General features: G+C 39.1%; 1 long non-coding RNA gene across 1 annotated transcript; it reads left to right on the top strand.

The window, feature by feature from the left end:
• The first annotated feature begins 1,605 nt into the window (after window positions 1-1,605).
• On the top strand, window positions 1,606-5,412 carry LOC105507980. The gene is made up of 3 exons (XR_001001186.1): window positions 1,606-1,809; window positions 4,491-4,692; window positions 5,180-5,412. It is a non-coding gene; the product is annotated as an uncharacterized LOC105507980 (long non-coding RNA).
• Window positions 5,413-7,781: the final 2,369 nt, after the last annotated feature.

The raw sequence follows: 7,781 nt of genomic DNA, 5'->3' as shown, positions 1-7,781 counted from the left end.
CTCAGAAAGCATGTGAGATTTTGCCTGTCTGTTGTTGCCATTGTTTTCCCTTGTTAAAATGGTCCCCCAACCTACTGCCCATTGCAGCCTGAGGGACAAGGCTGGGTTTTTGTGGATGACGGTATCCTAATGCAGGTCCACTTTAGCTTTTCCTATTCCTACGGTGATGCTGCTGAGGGCCAATTAAAAACAAATAGTTAGAGGTGTGCCCTGAGCCACTGGAGTGGCAGGCATGGAAATCTCATTTAACTTTTACAACAGAGCCATTTGTTCCTTGTCCAGCCTCCCCCAGAATCTCATCTTTGTTTTGAATTCCTGGAGTGGTGTGGGGCAACCATCTGTATGATCTGACCCCAGCAATTTTTTTTTTCAGCTGCATGGTATCTCTGTTATATCAAGTCTAGAACTTTGCTAGCTTCAGGCGCGGTATTATCTTCCTACCTAGAGTCTGTCACTTCATTTTGTTCGTGCCCTGGAGGGATTTCTGAACTCTGATCTGGTTTTTTTTTCCCCTCACCTTAAAGAGTTTCTTTTTTCCTTCTAATACTATAAATGTAGCAATTGTAGTCTTGTCTCTTATACATTGATTTCAATTCTTTGTTTTCCCCCGTTTTTCTTTTCTATCTTTGATGGCTTGAGATTTTTTTCTAATAAACAAGAATAAAATATATACTCCAGCGACCACTGTCCTAGGCTGCGTGGTTTTCTGTTTTGAGTTAGATTTTTGCTGCTCCCTGGTCAACTCCGTACATCTCATGGCCCTGATGACATGGTAGTCGCCAGGTATCCTGTTGTAGGTATCCTGTTCATTTGCTGGGCAGGAACAGCTGTCAGACAGTACATTTGATGGCTTTTCACAGAATCAGTCCTGCCTTTGAAATTATATTCTAAAAGCTCTTAGATGTCCGTGTCCACATTTCTTTGCCTGAAAAGAGAATAAAAGGAAAGAAAAAATATATTGGATATATCAAAACGCAACAATTCTTTCTTCCCTCACCCATCCTTTCCATCTCCAAGTGCACTGTCCACAAGAGACACAATATGGACATGTGCTTTGAACTCATATGGCTGGAAAGAATAGAAGGGAAGTGGACGTAGCGTCGCCTGCAACCACGGTTATCACAGGGTGGAAGCAGGATGAGTCTGAGCTATCAGAAAACCCGAAGTCAGTGTATGCGAATCTAGGGTGACCAACCTGTCCTAATTTTCTTGAGATTTTCCCAGTCTTAGCACAGGAATTCATGTCTTGAGAAAACCAGGATGATTGATCACTCTACAGAATCCTTCAAACACAACTCTAAGTGCCTACTCTGTGTCCAGCATTGCCCTTCAGGTCACTCGTGTTTTGGTCAGCCAGTCCCTTAGCCTGTCCTCATCTGCATTTGTCTTTCTTATGTTTTCATAAACCTTTAGGGGTTGCCCTTGTGTTAACAATTTCACATTCATGCCTGGGCTTGGTCGTCCTGAATGTTTGACCCTCTGTTAATTTGATTTTATTCTCTGACACGACCTTGGGCTGCCATAGATTCGAAATGAAAATGCTGTTTGGAGTCACAATGAAAATAGAATGTGAGAAGATTCTAGAGAAGACAAAATAACCCATAGAAAAGAAGTACGGAAGGCAGGGGTAGCAAGGCTGAGCTGTGCCCTGTCGCGGCACGCAGAGGATGCCCACGGATTTTCACAAATGCTGTTAAAATGTGAAAAGCAGGTGTTTCCTTTTTCTTCAATCTGAGCTTCAAGCTAATAGGGGCATTCAGCTAAATCCCTCCCGGGTCCTGAAACAGTATGTGGTTTTGGATTTCAGAGGTAATTATTGCTGAATTCATTGTATGGCCAATGCACCTGCCAGGTAGACATTATAAAAGAGCATGCAGGGGGCCACCAAGAGAATTTGGAGGACAATTTCTCCATCACAAAACCCCTTAGAAAGCCTATTAAGGCATCAAATACCAGGTATGGAGTTGAACATATTCATAATACAGTTAACAATGCAAATGAAGCAACGGTTCCAGGTCAGAGAAAATGCTGATGCTCACCTGAGAAATTCGGGCTCCATTGTATTGAGCCTGTCCTGCAATTGACTCACAGTGAGTTATCTTGTAGAAAAGCAGCGTATTTGCATATTTAGATCCTGGCTGGGATAAGCAAGAGAAATATGTGTTCTTGCTTTCTGAAATGAAATTGAGAGAGAAAGAGGGAGCACATATTGCTCAATATGCTCATTTATTCATTAAAAATACAAGTATGTAAATCTCCCAGGCCTTCATTGAGCAACTGCCCTTGGGAGAAAATAGAGACAAATAACAATAATAAAAAAACCAGCAGCCCTGTCCTGATGGAACTTAAGGTCTGGTGGGAGAATCAGAAATAAATTGAATAATTACCCAAGTTAATATAAAAGTACAAATGTAGTAAGACCCTCAAGAAGAGGTACCAGGATTCCTGAAAGCATAGAATAGAAGAATTTGAACCAGTTAGGGGCTTCCCTGAGAAACTGAAATTACGCTGAGGTGGGCAGTGTTCACATTTGCTCACTGCCTAAACTGGGACAGCACTGCCGACAGCTTGACCTGCATTTCTCCGAGTCTCCACAACTAATTCTGTAGGTAGACATTGTCCTTTCACACCCTCAATAACCTTATGAGAAGTGTTTAATAATCTTAGAAGAATACTCCACCATTATCAGTAACCATAGGGGGAATGGCCCATCACCCTCAGCAACCTTAGGAGAAATATCCCATCATCATGAGTAACCTAAGGAAAAATATTTTATTACAGTACAGTACTTTTGCCGTACAGGAAATAGTTACAGAGGTACAAAAGAGAGGTTGTTCAGGGAGCCTCTCTTTTGTACCTCTGTAACTCTCTGCTGTACTGCAAAAGTCCAAATCCTGCATAGAGTAGCAACTCAGATATTAGTCAAATTAATTTATTTATTCCTACCCTACAGATTTGAAAAATGTGGCCTAGAAAGGTTAACTAGTGTGCTGAAAGCCACATAGCTAGTAAGAGGCAGAGCCATAATCACTACCAAGCTCTCTGTGTCCAGAACAAAAGAGGGTGACGGAGTGGCATTCGGATTAGAGGGCACAGCAAGAGCCTCATGCATATTCCTGCTAAGGACAAGGTTTTGCTGCCTTTACTGTACATCCCCAAAGAGAAGGAACTTCAACTTCTCCTTCCGGTCACGTGTATTTCCCCTGAAAGCAGAACCGAGGCACTGTCTTTCGCCTTCATGGTCAAGAGACACATGTTGTCGGCAAATGGTAGAGAGAAGGCTGTGCTGCTTTGAGACATGGGCTCCCAAGATCGCCTGTCTTGCTGATAAAAGTACAGATAAGCCTGTCAGATAAGCCTCCTGCTGCAATGACTGAGGTCTCCAGCTCTGGATTGCTTGCCGTGGACAATTACTCTTGGAAAACCTTGTAAGCACCTTTTGAAAACCACAGGACACTGAGAAGCTTCCTTCCAGCAGAAGCACAAAAACTGGAAACCTTGAGCCTTCGCCCACGTGGATTAAATAAAATGCTTTAAATGACTCTGAGGCTACTTACAAGGAACAATTTACATGAATTGATGTTCTATTCGAGGAGGATAGAGAGGGTGGTTTTAATTTTTTTGAAACTTTCCTCTTAGTGTTAATAGTGGCAGTGGCCTCGAAGAAGCAACTCCTTTTAGTAAAACATCCTTGTAAATTTATTGAGACAGACTCCAATTGACCCTATTTCAGGCGAATCTCTGGGGCCTCCCACATACAGCCGTCGTGAGTGCAGAGGAGCCTGGGATTTGAGTTGCTGGAGGAGTCCATTCTCCATGACTCATGCTTTCTGGGCTCTGAGATGCTCCAATTCATTTAAGGGTATTTAATTTCTAAAAGTATTCAAGGTTTTGTTGAAGATCTAAACAGTGCTTAGAAATTTTTACCCTGGTTTACTTTGATGAAAATGAACCTGGGAGGACTGAGGTGGTAGCATACAATAATCACACACACACATGAATGACAAATACTAAGCTCATTGATGTGGCCCATTTTCCATTGACATGGAAAAATGTCAAAAATATAAAATCACGGATTACAATGTGGTTACATATATTTACTTATTTTATTCTCCTTGTTTTTTTAAGAGGTGATATGTGAATATGGTAAATATTTTAAACAGATTACAATTATTTTCTAATTAGAGATAATTCTCTCTCCTTCTCTTTCATGCCACCCAGTTTTCCATTTACCCTCCAAAAAGATACTAACATAGTGAATTTCTTCTAGATGCTTCCAGAAATATGTGTTGTGCATTTAAACATATATTTTCTATCCTTTAACATATACTTTTATACATGGATATAGTATGTGGACAGTTTCATGCATTTTGATTTTTACTTAATAATAAATTTTGAGGTACCAATTCAATAATAATAATAACAGCAGCAGCAAACAAACTCATATAGAGTGTGTGTCTAAACCTGGCATTTTTCTAAATTCTGTTCAGATAATCCCTGCATCTTTTGGGAGAGGTCCAAGTATCAAGCAGTTGGAGACACAGGGAAAGGGTAGTATAATGCAGACAGTGACTTGAACAAATTTACACAGAAGGCAGTGAAGTGTGATTCAAATTCAAGCAGTCTAGACTCTGTACTCCACACAACTCTGCGGCATAACCTTGCAGTATGAAAATGATGCCTCTCATGCAGGTATGCCTTATTCTTTTCAAGAGCTGCATAATATTCCTTTGCATGGATGTATCATTGATTTATTTCTTTCACTGTTAGTGATGTCTTAGACTTTTTCCTACAGTTTGCCATTGTGAGCAATGTTTCAATTTTTGAATATTTCACCACATTTTTGAACCCATATTAACTGCACATATTTGTAACATCAGTTAATCAATTTACAGTAGTAGATTTATAGGCTTTTAAACACCAAAAGCTTATTTTCTTCTTACTAGTAGGGAGATATGGATGGAACTTACTGAAACAAGACATATAATGCATCTCTATTCTTGCAGTCAAATCAAAATGGCCCTATCAAAGTGCAAGTGCTCACTAAATATTTGTTAAATGAAAGAATTAAATAGAAAAGCTGATGTTTAATAATATTATCACAATGCATAAAATATGTTGATTTATAAGATCTCATCAACTTTATGCAGTTAAAGCAACCATTATCCTCATTTTACAGATCAGGGATATGAGATCCAGTGACTTACCCAAAGTTTCAAAGGAAAGATGTAACAGAGCCATCTCTGAACTTCTGCTCTTGGGGATCTAAATCTACATACTCTTTCCACTAGTTCTGACCTTAGCAGGTGTTTGACCCAGGACTTGCCCAACTTGGTTTCCATTTGTGTAGAACTAATGCCAAATTTCAAGAGAAAATATTATATAATCAATAAAAACAAAATATCAAACATGTATTATGTGGGAAACACTGAGATAACTACTTGGCATTTCACTACCTCAATACTGTTGGCAACCATCCTACGAGCCTCGTGCAATTACTGCTACCACTTTGCAGATGAGAATAAGAAAATTGACGCTAAGCAAAGTTTAGTAACTTGCCCAATTCACAAGAAGTAGTAAGTGAAAGAGGAAGACTTAGCTCACATCTGAGTGTCTCCAAATCCCAAAGCCTCATGCTCTACTTTTTTACTGGAAGTTAAAATAAATATTATGACGAGTACCTTTTTAAAACCTTAAAGATGATATGTATTAGTTGTACTGATTTCTGAGTGCATCTGTATTTCATAAGGCTTTTCTGTCCTTTATTTTCAAGAGTCTTCCATATACCTCTTAGGGAATCTGTCTCAGCTAGTATTGTAATGAGAACTATCATATAGCAAATATTTAGCTGCTTAATAAATAACTACATATTTTTTAAAAAATGACAAACTCACCAGAATTGGCCTTTACTTAATAATCACAAACATCAAGCTTATGAATATTTCATGCTCACTCCTTTCTGCTGAGAGTGTGAGCATCCTGCATATCTATAGCTCCAGATTATGCAGGGAGCAATGGAAACCATATGTTTTGTGTGTTTTCTTTAACAATTTGATGATGGAAGAACACCTGGTAGTATTGGAGATAATGTAAGAAATGGTCGCCTTTTGTTATTTGAGTGCTTGAAATAAAAACCTCAAATGGCAAGTTGTAATCCAAACCACAGTAATTATAGAAGACAGTACAAAAAGGTATACATTTTAAATTCATAAATCTAAATGAGTCTATCTGCAAGTAAGTAAACTTTATTCAATTTTCCACAGCAACAACCCCATCAACACTATCACCCAAAACACTGATGACATTGTACTGCTCAAATGTTGGAAACTTTCAGTTTTGAGTTCCATTGTTTCTTTCTTTGTTCCTTCCTTTCTTCCTTCAATCAATGCATGTTAGAGTTGTTTTTAAGTGATCTCAAGAAGTGCACAGTTCAATGAATATGAGAAGTAACAAAACTAAATGAAGGATAGGAACACAGAGAAGTCTTCCTCCAAGGCGGAATGTTTAAATCTGGATGAAGGGATCAGTAAGAGTTTACCAGGCAGAAGGGTAGAACTCAGAGGAGGGTACAGGCATGGGAATAACCCACAGAAAGAAGCAGGTACTTTCTAGAAATCAGAGGGAAGCCAGAGTGGCATTTGCATAGTGACAAGGGGAGTGGCGACACGAGGTGGGCAGAAGCAGATAACGCAGAGCCTTGTAAAGCATGATAAAATGTTTGAACATTCGCCCAAGAACAGTCAGAAGCCGTTGAAGGGTGTAAAGCTAGTGAGAGACAGAATCTGACTCAGGATTGTCAAGATTACTCTGGATGAGGGGAGACAGGAAGAGGAAGAGAGAGAGGTAACTTAGGACATACATGCAGTTATTCAGATAAAATATTATGTTGGCCTGCAGACCTGGTCTGGAAGAGTGACAGTGAGCTGGAAAGAGGTGGGTGGACTGGAGATATTACAAACATGAAATATACAGATGAGAGTGATTGATCAGGTGTTGGCAGTGAAAGAGGAAGATGTCAAGACAGACTTAGAGATGCATGACTTGACAAGCTGCAGACATGGAGATCCATTTTGAACTTTATGACATTATTTCAAAATTCTCTATTTTCTCTCCTGGGAATATTTAGCAAAAAGAAAAAAGCCTGTAAACCATTTTCAAATTGTGCTTAATAAAGCCAAGACTTGTGCCCACTTCTTCAGGGTGAGGAACGCCCTCTGTGTTCATTTTACTGCTCTATTTTCAGCGCCTGGTGTAGCGTAGGGAGGCATAGAGTAGGTGTCCAATCATGAGTCTATACTAGGAGATGAGATGTGTTTCTAGCTGGGTTATAAGAATCTTGAGGAGGAAGGCTTCCCTGTCTTTATCCTCCATTTTTTTCTGTCCTTTATTTTCTTCTAAACTTTTTCCTAAGTTACTCATTTGTGAGTTATTTTACAGAGTTAAACAAATTGATACTGAAGTCCATATGGGAAAACAAATATTATGAATAACCACCAAAAAAAAAAAAAAAAAACAGGAAAGAAAGGTGTTCTTTATTTTCTGAAAGAGAGTAGCCCTAGAGTAGGGCTGTAGGTGGAGTAGCCCTAGAAGACATTAAAACACACTATAAAGCCACTATACTTAAATCGACATGGTTCAGGTACATGAATAGACTAATAGACCAGTGGAATAGAAGAGAAGACCCACAGATAGTCCCAAGTACCCATGCAAATTTATTATATAATAAAGGTAGCATCTCAAAGCATTGAGGTAAAGAAGAAAATTTTAATAAATGGTGTTGG

The sequence above is a fragment of the Colobus angolensis genome, unplaced genomic scaffold (genome assembly GCF_000951035.1).
Source record: "Colobus angolensis palliatus isolate OR3802 unplaced genomic scaffold, Cang.pa_1.0 Scaffold156, whole genome shotgun sequence".
NCBI lineage: Eukaryota > Metazoa > Chordata > Mammalia > Primates > Cercopithecidae > Colobus > Colobus angolensis.
This window is presented reverse-complemented; position numbering and strand designations above follow the sequence as displayed.